The sequence below is a fragment of the Heterocephalus glaber genome, unplaced genomic scaffold, assembly GCF_053883595.1.
Source record: "Heterocephalus glaber isolate CG9 unplaced genomic scaffold, H.glaber_assembly_v1.0 deba00001610, whole genome shotgun sequence".
Classification (NCBI taxonomy): Eukaryota; Metazoa; Chordata; class Mammalia; order Rodentia; family Bathyergidae; genus Heterocephalus; species Heterocephalus glaber.
In genome coordinates this window covers 33,687,793-33,703,551 of record NW_028258381.1, presented here as the reverse complement: position 1 = coordinate 33,703,551, position 15,759 = coordinate 33,687,793, and the positions used below count along the sequence as shown (strand labels likewise).

General features: G+C 46.9%; 1 protein-coding gene, 1 long non-coding RNA gene and 1 pseudogene across 8 annotated transcripts in view; 1 reads left to right on the top strand and 2 right to left on the bottom strand.

Annotated features, from left to right (window-relative positions):
- Prkar1b (protein kinase cAMP-dependent type I regulatory subunit beta) overlaps nucleotides 1-15,759 on the top strand; it is a 112,838-nt gene that overhangs the window by 18,563 nt on the left and 78,516 nt on the right. The gene's annotated exons all lie outside the window — the stretch shown is intronic.
- LOC106008975 (ubiquitin-associated protein 1 pseudogene) lies at nucleotides 8,621-9,742 on the bottom strand (annotated as a pseudogene).
- LOC110348250 (uncharacterized) lies at nucleotides 12,133-14,693 on the bottom strand. Its single transcript, XR_015445317.1, has 4 exons — nucleotides 13,977-14,693; nucleotides 13,333-13,409; nucleotides 13,026-13,229; nucleotides 12,133-12,925 (listed from the first exon to the last, which is right to left on the bottom strand). It is a non-coding gene; the product is annotated as an uncharacterized LOC110348250 (long non-coding RNA).

Below are 15,759 nucleotides of genomic sequence, written 5' to 3'. Positions count from 1 at the left end.
TGCTGTGCTTATAAAAAGTGTTTTTAGTCATGTGTAGTCATGTTGCAGATGCAATTTCATATTTTGTATTTTTCCATTCAAGTTCTCCACAGACCTCACTTCCAGTGACTGCATAATGTTTTGTGGAGGAGATAATGTTTTCAACCTTTCCTCATGATTAGATAATTGATGGGCTGGGGATTTAGCTCACTGGTTCTGCTGCCTGCCTTGCAAACGCAAGGTCCTGAGTTTGATCCCCGGTACCAAAAAAAAAAAAGATAATTGAATTGTCTCCATGTCCCCCACTTCCACCCTGTCTGTACTGGGGATTGGACCCAAGGCCTTCAAACTGAGCTACATCTCCAATCCTTTTTATTTTATTTTCTTTATTTTGAGACAGGGTCTTGCTATGTAGCACAGGCTGGCCTCAAACTCATGGCACTCCTGCCTCAGCCTCCTGTGTGCTGGATTACAGGCATGTGCCATCATACCCATATTCCTTTTTTATTTTTTATTTTGAGACAAGGCCTTGCTAAGTCGATAAGTTGCCCAGGGTGGGCTTGAACTTGCAGTCCTCCTGCTCAGCCTCCCAGATGTGATGTACCACTATCCCTGGCTTCCAGAATTTTTTAATATTAAAATTATGCCATGCTGACGTATTTGTCTATATATTTATCTTTTCCCCTGTATTTAGTGTTGTTTAGGATGACCTTTCAGAACTGGGATTCCTGGGCCAAAATAGTCTTGCGGGTACTCACGAGCTTTCCAACACTGACATCAATTCACATTTCCATCAGCAGAGAGTATGGCTGTGAATTTATCCACTTGAGTAGCTTTGGCTGTCTTAATTTCAAAAGCCTTTTTTTTCCCCTGCAGTTAATAGGTGAGGATAGTCATGTGACCTGGACCCACCTTTCTTTGGTTGTCTGCTGTTTTGTCGCGTCCCTGGGCACAAAAGGAGAGTACACAGAAGTGGGGAGGGCAGCACTTCTGTTTCCTACCTGTGGGAAGAGGGACAGTCAGTCAGGCAGCTGCCTGTGCGGGTAGATGACTGTGTCCTGTCCGATCTTACACCACACCTTTGTTGGCACTGCACTTACTTCAGTTGGCTGTTCACTTGTGGTTCTGAGCTACACAGCTCGTCTCATGGGCACAAGGGGCCCAGGGGGCCCAGGGGAGTCCTGAAGCAAGTCCGGCCTGACCTAAGCTAAGGTGGCAGTGCAAGAATAGGATTGTGACTCTTTTTTTTTTTTTTTGGTACTGGGGATCGAACTCGGGTCCTTGCGCTTTTGAGGCAGGTAGCAGAACCACTGAACTAAAGCCCCAGCCCAAGGACTGTGACTTTTAATGGGAAATTTCTCGTTGCTACATTGGGGGTGTGTTTGCCACCCAGTGGTTGGAGGTCGGGGTGCTGCTAAACATCCTGCCTGGTACCAGAGACCCCTATGACAAGAAGTTATCTGCTCTCAAGTCCCAACAGTGTGGAGGTTGAGGAGCCCTAGAATAGAGTGGTAAAGGGCTCTACATCCCCATGGTGTGGGTGAGCCCCAATAGTGGCAAGACTTGGAAGAATTGGAGGTTGGGGCAAAGCCTGGAGGACCCAGAAGAATACAGCTCATGGGGACCTGGCTCTGGGGGCCACTGTGCATGGACACCCAGAGGGTGGCATCCAAGCCAGGAGGCAGACACAGGAGCCCAGATGCAGCTGTGGCAGGTGTCAAGGCTGAGGTAACAGGTTGCTCCTGGCTGGTGTAGAAATGGATCACCTGAGTGGGTGGAGGCTTTTGTTTTGTGACAGTGTCCAGGTTTTGCTGGTGGATGGACCTGAGTGAGGGAAAAGGCTTGGAGCATGAGCCTGGGTTCCTGCTGAGCTTCTGAGTGGACCGGGTGCCACTGGGTGGGAAGGAGGCAGCGAGACGAGCAAGACTAGTGGGAAGAATCAGGGGTGGAGTTGGCAAGGGGGCAGCTGGCTGTGGGATCTGAGTTGGCGGGAGGAGCTGGGCGAGGCTGACTTCATACTTGCTGGAAGTGACTTCTCCCTGCATCCGACAGGTGGGGACTGAGGTCCAGGAAAGTGGCCTATCCACGCCACAGCGAGGTGGCCAGGGGGACTTGTTCTAGCCTTGTTTCTGCATTGAGGATTTTCCTACCAGAGATTGAGTATCCGTGTCTGAAACACTTCTGACCAGACACATTCTGGACTTTGAATTTTTGGATCCAGGATGCTCAACTTGCATTTAGCTGTGAGGGAATTGTGTGAGTCCTTCTTTTGTGAGCATGGTGGCCCATGGCTGCTAGTTTTCGCTTGGCTGCCTTAGCAGATTGCCACAGGCTGGGCAGCATAAAGGACAGAAATTTACCTCCCAAAATTCAGAGGCTATAAGTCAGAGAGCTAAACATTGGCAGGACTGGCTAGACATTGGCTACACCAGGGGCCACGCGGGATCTGTTCCATGCCTCTCCTAGCTCTTGGTGATTGAGGGCAATCTTTGATGTGTTGGCTTATAGATGCACCACCTGACCTCTGCCTTTATCTTCACATGGTGTCTTCCTGTCTCTGTGTCCAACCCCTTAGGCCTTCGTTTTAACTTGATCACTTCTGTAAGGACCCTATCTCCAGAGGCTGAATGCTGAGGCACTGGAGTGAGGACTCCAATATCAATTTTGGGGACACACTTCCCCCATCATAGCTGCCCTTTTCCCTGATCCTGCCACTGGCAGCTATATGGAGAGGGCAGATTGCAAGCCTTATACATGGCATTTTCTTTTTTGTCAAAGGTGATGCCAACAATAATATATCTGCATGCAAAGAAAAAAACCCCAAGGGGTGTATGTCAAGGTGCCAACAAGGATAGTGTCTCAGGCACAATTGTGGGTTATTTTGGCTTTCTTCTTCAGCTGTAGCTATTGGGATAAGGCTTTGGAGGTGGTTTGTGAATTCTCTGAGATCCTGTGCCTACTTTAGTGTGTGGATGCTTTTTTTTTTGATACCGGGGATCGAACTCAGGTCCTTGCGCTTGCAAGGCAGGCGGCAAAACCACTGAGCTAAATCCCCGGCCCTGTGGGTGCTTTTTACTGAGCACAGTGTCCCTTTGCTTTTGAGAACTCTTGAAGTGGATCTGAGATCCCAACATACAGGGTCCAGGAGGGTCCTAAAACGCACAGGAATCTTATTTCTGGGGATCCTGTCTTGACCAGTGGGAAGGAGTGGAGTGATTGTAATGGGACCAGGAAACTGCTTATTTGAGTGCAGCTGGGAGGAGCCATGGGCAGGAGCCTGGGGCCCTTTCTGGGTTTCTACTAAACAGACAGGCCACAATAAAGCTCTCCCCCACCAGGGGCAGCTGCTTGCTACTCAGACCAGCAGGACACTAGGCCTCAGGGCACTGCCCTGGCCAACTGAGCAGAGCACTGAGTGTTTGGGCCTAAGTCAGTGGACCCTTCCCCTCTGGCCACTTAAGGTCCCATTGCTCTATGGTGGAGACTTAAGGTGTAAGTTACTCCTTATCCACTGGCAAAACACAGCTCTGGAGCTTTCTCCCCAAGGTGTGGTCTTTCTGGAGATTCTGTAAAATGATAAAAGTCTTTAATCCTTAGAGTAATGAATTCTAAACACTATAGAAAAAAATCCCTCCATTAGAAATACACCCATTCCTCTCCACCTGTATCCCATCCCCAAGTTTTCTGAGGGCTTTGCAGTATACAGACTGTGTTACTCAGCTTTCTGTTCCTGTGACAAAATACCTGAGTAGTCAACCTGAAGGAGAAAGGCCTAATTGTGGCTCAAGTTCTCAGAGTGTTCAGTCCATGGTTGGCTGCCTCAGTTGGGAGGCTGTGGTGAGACAGAGCATCATGGCTACCTGCCTCATGGCAGACAGGAGGTAGAGAGAGAGAGGGAGGGAGGAAGGGGCCAGGACAAGATTTCCCCTTATAAGCTACACAGGGAGAGGGATGGAAGGGGAAAAGGATGTAAAAAGAATTGAGATGTGTTCTGTACATGTACCAACTCCCCGGCATGAATGTGATCATTATGTACTACAAGTGTGTACTAATAAAAAAAGACTTACCCTTCCAGGGCACACCCCCAGTGACCCACTCCTCCAACTGGGGCCCCTACCACTAGTTTCTGCCACCTCTGAATAGTCCATTCAGTTCAGAACCCATCCGTGGATGAATCCATTGATGAGATCTGGGTCCTTGTGGTTCCATTGCCTTACCTAAGCCCCTTCTCTGTGCACTGTTGGGTCAGGGACCAAGCTGTCAACAAATGAGTCTTGGGGGACATTTCATATAACATTCCATATATCCCGTGTAACATCTACAGTACATATGTGTATATATATATATATATATACACACACACACACACACACACACAAATTATATACTGTATATATAATTTTAGCATATATATATATTTGATTTTTCTTTTAGCACTATATTATCGTAAAATACACATAATATTTACCATTTTGGGGTGTTCAGGTTTCTGGGATTAAGTACATTCATGTTGTTGTGGACCCTTTTGAGTAGCATCTTTCTGATGTCTTATGGCTGTGAAATATTCTGTCACATAGATGTGTTATAATTTTTGTCTTCTTTCCATTTGTCTGTTTGATGGCTTTCAGGTTTTTTTTTCCCTCTTCAAAAACACCCTATGGTAGGGTCAGGGATGTAGCTCAGTGGCACCACACTTGCCTGGCAAGTGCAAGGTCCTGAGTTCGATCCTTTGTACGGGGGGGGGGGGGGATGTACAGAAACACCCTATGCTAATGAAATAATTTAATGGAAAGGAACATAGACACAGAAGTCTCAGGAACAGGCTCTGCCCAGAGGCAGAATGTCTGATGTTTTTATGACTCTTGAACCATAAGGTCTACTTTCTTTTCTTTTTTTTTTTTTTGGTACCGGGGATCTAACTTGGGACCTTGCGGTTGCAGGGTTCAAAGGACAAGTGAGTCTAAGGTCCCCCAGCACACACCAAGCCCTCCCCACCTCTGGTTCTCCTGATGGCTGAGGTCTGGCTCTTTTAGAAGTGGATGTTTGGTTGGAAGCATTCCTCCTTTCCTGGTAGAACATTGTTTCCTAGGAGCTCTGGCTTGATGGTAGTTTTCTTCTTTCCATTGATCAGATGATCGGATGATCTGGGCCAACTCTTTGGTTTTCAATAAAATGAGTACATTTCATTGTATTTCACTTCTGAAATACACAAACACCCCTAAAAAGGGAGAATTGAGCTGGCTTTCCCAAGGGATTTTTGTAGAGGTGATTACTGACCCATGCAGGTGATTGTTCGGAGGGAAATGTGCATATGCTGGGGTGTCACATGAGTCTGGTAACTATCTGGAGTCTAGCATGAGTCCTAGGACCCTGCCCTAGATACTGCTGTGGTGGCAGAGCTGACTAGATTGGCCTCCTGGCTCCCACAGTCTGGGAGAAGCTCACATGCATGAAATCACGCAATCCACCCAGCAGCACTTGGGGACCCCAACTTCTGGGTCCTGAGGATCCTGCCAGGGATGCTGAGATGAGAGCGATATGGTTCCAGCCTTGGAGGGAGCAGCAGTTAGCACACTGCTATTGATGAGGTGGTGACGGCCACTCGAAGTACATGTGCTATGCATTGAGTGGGGAGAGTGGCTTTGCCTCAGGAGGGAGGGACAGGGACATTTCACAGAGGGGCCTGAGTGGACACAGGGGACTGCATGATTTTGACCAGAATAACATGGGGTGGGGCAGAGGGCTGTCAGAGCAGTGGGGCAACATTGTAAAGTCCCAGTGTCATTATGGGCCTGGAGCTGTGATAAGATGGTTACTTGAACCTGTGGGGTGAGGTGGAGGGTGGAGAAAGGGTGGCCCTGGTAAGGGGCAGGGCATGGAGGGCCTGTATTCTGGGCTGGTGTTTGGGCTTCTTCCTGGTGGTTGTGGAAGGATTTGATGTGACCAGTGCTTTTTCAAACAGTTGCATTTCTTGCTCTTTGAATATTGAACAGGGCTTACATTCTTGGAACAAATCCTGTTCGCTTGTGTGATCCTCTCAATATATCATCCTCTCAATATATCCTCTCAATATATCAGGGTTTTATTTGCTAATACTTTGTTGAGGATTTTTCCATCTTGGTTCATGGTAGATACTGGTCTGTAGTTTTTGTTTATATTAATGACTTTATATGAGGTGAATGTCAGGATAATGCTAGTCTCACAAATTGAGTTCGGAAGTATTTCTTCTTCTTCTGTTTTCTGGAAGATATCGGATAGCGCGGTATTTCTTCTGAGCCCATAGTTTTCTTTGAAGGTTTTAAACAATAAAATCAATTTCTTTAATACCTATAGGGTTATTCCAGTTATCCATTTCTTCTTGAGTGAGGTTTGGTGGTTTGTGTCTTTCAAGGAATTGGTCTATTTCATTTAAGCTGTTAAACAATTTATGGATATTGTCTTAGTCACTTTCTTCATCCGTGGGACAAAATACCTGACACCCTCAATTTAAGGGAGGAAAGATTTATCTTTGGTAGAAGTTTCAGTCCATACTTGACTGGCTCTAAGCCAGAACTGCAGGCCTGGGTGGAGGAAAGCTGCTCACAGCAGGGTGGCTAAGGAGCAGAGCAGGAAGGGAGGAGTGGCGGAGGGAGATAGACCCTTCCAGGCCTCGCCCCCAGTGACCCACCTCCTCCAACCAGGCTTCACCTACCAACATCACACTCAGCCGTAAGCTCATCAGTGGACTGATGTGTATCATTCCCACCTTTGAGCGCCTGACGCTTTACCCAAAGCTCAAATAGATGTAAACCATAGCAGGTACTAAGTTTTTTGTGACATTGTTTTTATTTTTTTAATGTTTATAGTGTTTGTGTTATTTCATTCTTGATGGTAATTCATTCTTTTCTGGTTTGCTGATCACTGTGGCTGAGATTTACCAGTTTTACTGATCTTTTCAAAGAGGTAAATTTTGTTTTCTTCAGTTTTCTCTATTATTTTTTATTTTAATTTTGTTGATTTGTTTTTTGGCTCACATTTTTATTATTTCCTTCTCCTGTCTTTGGGCTTTATCTGTTCTTCTTTTAAAGTTTCTTAGAATGAAATTTTAGATTATAATTTTAAAACTGTTCTTTTCTAATAAAAACATTGACTGCTATACATTTCCTTGTGAACACTGTTAGCTGCCTCCCACTGATTTCCATATGCTGTCTTTTTACTTTTTATTCAGCTCATTTTCTATTTTCCTTGAAACTTCTTCTTTGGTACTTTAGTTACTTAGAACTTTCTAAATTAATTTCCAAGTATTTGGAGATTATCCAGATACCTCTGTTATTTAGTTCTAGCTTAATTCTGGTCAGAGAACATTTTATGATTCTAAATCTTTTAAATTTGTTAAGGTGTGCTTTATGGTGGATAATATGGTTTATTTTGGTGAATGTCCCATGTGTGCTTGAAAAGTGTGCTCAGTTGTTGTTGGTCAGAGTGTTCTGTAAATGTCAGGCAGGTCTAGTTGAGAGTGTTCAGGTTGTTGGCATTTTGTATACTTGCAGGTTTTCTGACCCTTGGTTATATCTATTACTAAAAAGCAGCATTAAGACCCCAACTATAATCCTCCAACTATAATTGTGTGCTAATCTATTTCTTCCTTTCATTCCATCAGCTTTTGCTTTGTGTATTTTGGAGCTGTATTATCAGTTGCTTATGCACTTAGAATTGTTATGGTCACCTTGGTAAATAGACCTTTTATCATTATTCAGTGTTTCTCTTTGTTTCTGGAAATTTTCCTGTGGTCTGCTTTGTCTCATATATAATACAGCCACATCTACATTCTTTTGATTAAGGTTTGCAAGGTTCCTCTTTTCCCAACCTTTTTTTTTTTTTTTTTTTGGTACTGGGGATCAAACCCAGGACCTTGCGCTTGTGAGGCAGGTGGTGGAACCACTGAGCTAAATTCCTGGTCTTCTCAACCTTTTATTGTAGCTGTATCAGTAGATAGGGTTTCTTCTAGACAACGGTTTTTTTTTTCACTTAATCCTATAATTTCTGTCTTTTAATGGATGTGTTTAGATTATTTACATGTTTAAAAAATACTATTTATTACTATCCCTACATATATACATACATCACCTCATTTATAGATCATGTGCCTTTAATATAATTATTGATTTGGTTGGATTTAAGTCTACCATTTAATTACTTTTCTTTTTTTTGTGCTGGGAATTGAACTCAGGACCTTGTGCTTTCCAGACAGATGCAGTGCCACTGAGCTACATCCCTGGGACTTAATTGCTTTTCTTTGTCTCGTCTGGTTTTTGTTTCTTTGTTCTTCGTTTCCTGGCTTCTCCTAGAGTCTTTATTTTTTAGTATTAATTATCTTTTGTCTTTTTTGCTATTTTTTAAGTGATTGCTCTAGACATTACAATATACATATGTAACTATGTACTAGATTTTTTGAGTTATTATTTTACCCTTTCATGTAAAATACACAAGCTTCCCATTGTATGCACCCGTTTACTTTGCTCCTTTAATTTATAGTTGTATACACCTCATATCTACATACATTGAACCCCCCCATGTTATAATTATTTTCTGACACATTTTATTTTATTTTTAAATTTTAATTAATTTATTTTTTGATAGAATGTAGAAATCTTTGGAACTTTTACTTAGGGTGACAATTTAAAAGACTTCCTGTGGGACCTGCATTTGAAGGTGATGATTCTTCTGTGCACAGAGACAAAACAGACAGGGAAGGCATGTGGGATGTTGTCTGAGTTGGCACGTCTGTGCCACTATCCAAGTTCAAAGCTGAAAGCCCAAGAGTATGGTCCGCATTGATCTCACCGGCACTGCTTTGGGTAGAAGGCTTTAGGGAATTTCGGAATGTGCCACTGCGGAGGCAGGATGTGCTATGGAAAGTGCTTGCCAGCTTGACTGTCTTCTGACTGCTGTCATCAGAGTCAAGTTTGGGAAAGGACAGAGATTTGATATTGTTTACTGTAGGGATAGGAGGAAGGGACACTTTGGAAGACAGCGACATCTTTTCACAGTTGCCTAACTGTGATAAAGTTATAAAGCCATTGGGTTTATGAAGAGGCCTGAAATCCAGGGTTGCCCGTTCCAAGGACACCAAGACCTCCTCATCCTGTAACACAGACCCAGAGCTGCCTCTGGGCAAGTTATTGTCCAATCACTGAGCCATAATGGGTCCAGTAGTTCCCACCAGAATGTTTCTCAGCTCCTCCTTCTCATCAATAGTTTTCAACTCCAGATTATCAAATGGGTCTTCTTCACATTCAAAGTCAGCGGGATTGAAATCGGCCTTTGTGTGGGGTGGGCTGAGAACTTTCTGTTTCATGGCACTACTGCTGACCCGAGTCGGAGTGAGGATGTTGTTGTGCTGTAAGTTGGCAAGGATAGGGTTAATAGGAGGTGGCATAGTGGTTGTACTGTGAGTCTTGGAGAAGCTCATTTTCCTATCACCCTCTGGGCCACTCTTAGAATTCACTTTAGCTTCTACTTCCTCAGCCTTGCGCTCTGCTTCCTGCTGGACTTCTTGGATTTTCTTAACATCTTCAGCCCACTCAGTGGTTTTCTTTTCCAAGGAGAAGTCATACTGTACTTCTCTGACAACCTGCAAACAATCAGGCAGGGAGAAGCCAATAGGTAGACCAACTTTAGCTGGTGTTTTGAATTTGTCTCCTATCTTAAATGGGACATCATCAAGTAACTGAAAGTCCCTGTAATCCCAGCACTCTGGGAATCCTGAGGCAAGAGGGCTGCAAGTTCAAGCCCAGTCTGGGCAATTTAGCAACTTAACAAAACCCATGAAAATCTGCACCCAACTTTTTAGAAGCCATTTAGAACCTGAACGCCGCTGCCGTCCCAAAAGCGGAAAGGTGCTGGCAACGGCTCGCCTCCCAGGCTCAGTCCTCGCTGAGCTCCCGACGCCCCTAGGGAAAGCAAATGCCATCACTCCCTACTCTGCCCACCCCGGGCCAGGCAGTCACTGTAGCCATAGCCAATACTGCAGGTGACATGTTCCTGACATATTTTAAATATTTGAAGAGGGGAGAGCAGTATGGTCTCTGTTACCATGTCTGCCGTTGCCTCTCCCTTCTGGAAGTTCCACCTGGCTTGATGATGTCTGCATAGACCCCAGGGGCTCCAGGTAGACTTGGATTCAATGGGGAGTATTCTTTAACCCACCACAGTGTCCACTCCCCAGAAGTCAGAAATAAAACAATAGAATAAGACAAAAGAAAGAAAGCTGTGACTCTCCGAGGAGATTGATGAAATAGATGTCCAGGGAGGTTGGGCGCATGAGGGAAAGATGACATGGACTTCCCTGTCTGTGCTGGAGGGAAGAGAAGGGTGTGTTTCCAGCAGTGCTGGGAGTGAGGCAGCAGGGTGTGAACTCACACTGTTCACTGTGTACCTTGGGTTCGGCTCTTCCCTTTGGTGGCAGAAATTGAGCAGTGGGTCAGCTACCAGGCGCCTCCCCTGGGAAGCCTTCCCTGACTCCCTTCCCAAGAATGGTTTAGGATCAGAGGATCCTAACTCCTCGTTTTTTTCTCTGTTCTATTCTCTGGGTGAGACGTGGCCTACAAGAAGGCATTTGCTGAATGACTGGAGACCTGCGTTTCTCTCCAAACCTCGTTGCTGAGGTTGGTTGGGTACCCTCTGGACAAGATCTTTATCCTTTCTCGTACTCAGTTTCCCGACTTTAGATGGAGTGACTCACTCCTGGGCTCCTTTCTGGAATGCTGAGCCTGAGAGGGGCTCACAGTTCCTTCCCCAGGACTGGTGACCACTGGTCCTTCTGGACAATTAGACCCTTAGATCCCATGTCCACCCCCTGTGGACTTGGACTTTAGAGTGCAATGGGGCCATCTTGGGGTTGTTCGTAGAACTCTTCCTGGGAGGCAACCCAGAAAGGTCAGCCTGGCTTGCCTGCATGGGGTAGACAGCTCTTTGGACGTCTGGACACCATCCTATTGAAGCAGCCAACCCTCCTGTGGTGTGTGTGAGCCCAGCGTGGAGAGAGGCCCCTTGGAACACTCTTTCTGTGGGAGAGGGCAAACTATGTCCTCCGGGGCAGGGAGGGATCCTACTGTCCTGGGGTGTGGGATACTCTCAGGAGAATTAACTCACTTCTAGAAAATCTCTTTGGATTCCACCCCCACCCGAGTACTGTACTTCTTTCTCAGGCTGGAAAAGTCTCCTCCCTGGTGAAGGAAAAGTGTGGTCAGAGAGGGCGAGGAACTTCATTCTCAGTGCAGGAAGTCCCTGGACCCTGGGGACAGGATGGGGACAATCCCCAGGCTGTGTTCCTTGATTTAGGGGCAAATTCTGGCCTCAGAGCTTTCTGGAATCCCTGTTCCCACACTATTACTGTGCAAATTGGAGAGCGCTTCCTAACCCGGTGACCTGGACCATCCCAGGGCTTCAGACAGCTAGGCAGTGTGAAAACAGGAGACAGGAAGGGGATCTGAGAACTAAGAGGCTTCCTGGAATCCCATGGGCATGGGAGTGCCATCCAGAAATCACTGAGGAGACAGAGCCTGGGGAGGGGTCTCCCGCCTGGCTGTGGGAGGGGCCCTTCTCCCACCTCTCTGAGTTCTCCAGTGGCCTCCCGGAGCACCTTTGTGCTTTGGGCCACGTGTGTCCTGCCCTGTCTGGCCTTTTGCCTGTTAGAATGGGAAATCGCTCTCCTGCCAGGCTAGATGATGCCAGCCAAGTGAGACAGATGCAGCTGCCTACAGGGACTTGTGGGGTGGTGGTTTAGGATCCCCACTTGGACCCATGGGAGCCAGGCCTACTCCCACCTGTAATAGGAACTTCTGAAGCATGGGTGCTGAAGTTCAGGTTGCTTCCAGACAGCTGCCAGACAGTGAGTCTTCAGAGCTGCTTGCCCAAAGCCATTGACACCGTGAGCTCTGACCCAGGCACTTTGCCTGCTTATAGTCCCTGTAGCCTAGTAGGGATCACCCTGAAATCCTGCCCTCCAGCTGGAGCTCTCCCTCAATCTGTCTCTCATGTGGAACAAGGACATCGTGATTTACACAGCACCAGTAATGGCTGAGCCCATAACTGACCTGTTCCTGAACCTTGAGGACTCTTTGTCCTTGGAGGTCTGCGGGAACATCCTTGCTCCCTCATCTGCCACCTGTAACCCCTGCAGACATCTTCGGCTCGGAGCCCTCCCTCCCCATCCATCTACTGTGGATGGGGTGGTGAGAGCTGAGCTGAGCTGAGAAAGTAGCTGACTGGAGGGAATAGCTGAGACATGACATATTGTATAACACTAGGACATGAGTCTGCATCCCCCATCTTTTTACTCAGTTTTTTCAGCACATCTGTACATCTCTGTGATGGGCAGGGGTAACCATCAAGTGGGTAAAGTGCTTGTGGCACAAATCACTTGAACTAGATGCTTTGGATATGAGAGGGGGAGGGAAAGCTTTTTGCTGGAAGTGGCACTGTACTGGGCTTTGGCGCATATGAAGTAGTTCACCAGACACACTGCTTGGAGCATGGCATTAGGAGAGGAAACCCCATGCCCCTCTTTCTGCTTTCTCCCTTGCTGAGCTCTGCTGGCTGCAGATGACAGCCTCATCTTTTAGGCATGCTCTGTGGGACAGGACCTCTTGTCTTCCCAGGCCCTGGAGTCCAGTTCTCTGTGGGATGTTCCTGAGTCAGGGTCTTGCTCTCCTCCCAAAGTCAGCATGTACACAGCTCAACTCATATTGGATGTGTTAGGGATGAAACAGAAAATAGCAAGCGTTGGCGTGGATGTGGAGAGACCAGGGTTCTCATGGGTGGCTGTTGGAAGTGTGAAATAGTATGGCCACAATGCAGAAGAGTCTGGATGTTCCTTGGAAAGTTCAGCACTCGGTTACCATGTTATCCAGCAGCTCCATTCTGGAAACAACCCCCAGAGCTGGAAACGGGTGTGCAAACAGACCTGTGTGTGACAGTTCAACACAGCATGGTTTACAGCAGCCAAGGCTGGGAAGAGCCCAGGTGCAGCCATGGACAAGAGGATACATGGGTTGCATCCCCACCTTGAGGAACGGGATGGTCACTCAGCTGCCGGAGGAGCAAGGCACAGACAGGGCACAGAGTAAGCGATGCCAGACACATAGGCCACATGTGATCCGTGCCTGGTCCAGAACAGACAGCAGAGCAGGGGCTGCCAGGGCTGAGTGGGAGATGGGCTTGCTCTCTGATGGTCTAGGATGCCTTTTGGTGTCAAGGATGTCTTGGAGCTGAATGGAGATGGTAGTCACACAATCTTGTGAGTGTACTTAGTGCCACGACATTGTTTACTTTAATATGATCAATTGTTTACCTGGCTGTGATGATGCATACCTGTAATCCTAGCACTCTGGGAGGCTGAGGCAGGAAGATTGCAAGTTTACACCTGGCCTGGGCAGCTTGGCCAGACCCTGTCTCAAAATAAAAGATAAAAGAAGGGCTGGGGGTGTAGCTCAGGTATGAAGGTCCTGGGTTCAATCTCCCACCTCAAAAGGTTAATGGTTAATTTTAGTTCATATGAATTTTAAGTTAAATTCAGTTTAAGTTCAATTAAGCAAAAATTCCATTCATTTGCTCAAACAGACCTTTCTCCCAGGCATCCTGGTTTCTCTGGGAAGTCTAGGTTTATGTGTGAGGTTTTCTTTCCCTTTCTTTCTCCCTTCCTTCCTTCCTTCCTCTCCTGAGGCCTTCACACTGAGCTACATCCCTAGATCTTTTTATTTTTTTATTCTGAGACAGGGGCTTCCTAAGCTGCCCAGGCTGGGCTTCAACTCGTGATTCTCTTGTCAACTTGGAATTCCAGGCATGTGTCACTGCACCTGGCTTGTGTGAGGTTTTCATCCTATTGGATCAAGGCTCTCCCCACTTGGCTCTCACCTCAGCATGCCCTAGTCACCCTAGCTGCTGTCCCCACCTCTCCACCCTGAGGATGCAGTGTGAGCGGCCTACAGCTGCTCTGGGCACCAGCACAGATTCACCTGCTGTGTTCCCAGGGGCTGCAGGGCATCTTTGTTGCCACAGTCCTTGCCTCTCTCAGCTCAGTTCCATGATCCTGGCTCATTTAGGCCTGTTATTTGGAATTGCTGCTGAAAATGAAGACCTAGCACCTCCCCCTTGCCATGCAGCAAATGTTTCTGGTTAGGATCCCTGGTTCACGTCCGGGAGATGAACGCTCAAAGTCCCAACATTGAATGAACGAACACATTCAGCAGTGTATTCCCAGCATGCAAGTCTTTGTCCCTCTATCATCGTCTGCCAGTGCCTGGAAATGGAGGGCTATGACAGAGTGACTGTGGCTCAAGGGTGTGTTTGAGATTGTGATGTGGCTTGTTGTCATGGCAACAGAAGAGCATAGCAGTTGCCTGGCCGAAGCCTCCGCAGCTCCACCCCAGCCTCGCCTGTGATTGCTTTGAGACAGAATTTGAGATGCACAAGGCGCAGATGTGATGGGTGTGACAGCACCACCCAGAACCTTGTGTGTCAGCCCAGCACAAGGTGGCCTGTGTGCATCAAGGCTGCGTGGGGCTTGGGATCTAGATGTTTTCCATTGGAGTCCTTGCCACTTCCTGGCTGGGTGTTGCCCTGATCTGCATGTCCCTGTCACTGGGTTGAAGTCCATTTCCATTTCCAGTGTGGGCTGTGCATGGGGACCCTTGGGTTGGGTACATGATGGTCATGCCAGGGAGGGGTGCAGTGGGGGCAGACACCTGCTCCCTGTGTGGTGGGAACAGGGGTGCTGGGTGTCATGTTGTGTGATGTCCCTGGGCCCCAGACCCCCACCGTGCCTGGGGGATTCTAGTTGTTCCTCAGGAGCCTACTTTTTGGGGTACAGCAAGCAGAAGCCATTGTTTCTGGGATTTGTTATTTATTATGATGGTTTTAGTGATATTTATGTCTGCATAGTGGCAAACTGATGTTTTATTTTCATTGTGACACGATAGTTCATCCCCATTTATGTGGTATTAACATTATAGCAGCATGAGGGGAGACGAGAAACTCTCAGAGTCCCTGCCCATCTGAAGTTTAACAAGCTATTCCTCTTTCAACTCTTTTGTATAAGCAGGTTCCCTCCTCTCCTACTTCCTTTCTTTTTTTTTCTTGCATGTTTGTAATCAAAATGTAGATATAATAAGTAAAAGAAATATAAAGTCCAGTTTTCTGAGTTACTCTGTGACTTCAGAAATGGTATTTTAAGCTGGGGATGGTGGCACAGACCTGTCTTCCCAGCACTCTGCAAGGCTGAAGCAGCAGAATGGCAAGTTCAAGCCCAGCCTGGGCAACTTAGTGACTTAGCGAGACTCTGTCTTAAAAAAATAAAAAAAGAGATTGGGCGCCTGGGATTTAGCTGAGTGGTTTCGCCACCTGTTGCATAGGCTCAAGGACCCGAGTTCAATCCCCGGTACACACACACACACACACACACACACACACACACACACACACACACAAAGAGATTGGGATATAATTTAGTATGGAGGTTCTAGGTTCAATACCCATTCCACCCACTCACCCCCCCCCCACAAAGCATTTTTAAATGTATTGTTCACTTGTTTATTAAGCATGTATTATATGTAGGCACTGTTCCAAGTACCAGAATTGTGCAGTGCATGAGGCTTATGTGTAAGCAGGGAAGCAGTGCTGGATCAGAGAACATCTGGGGCCGGGGAGGTTGGAAAGGGCAAACGGAGGCGGGGAAAGGGTGCAACCCTGGGGCGTGCTTTCCTCCCCCTCCTCTTGCTTCTCCTTGGGGACATCTGGGCT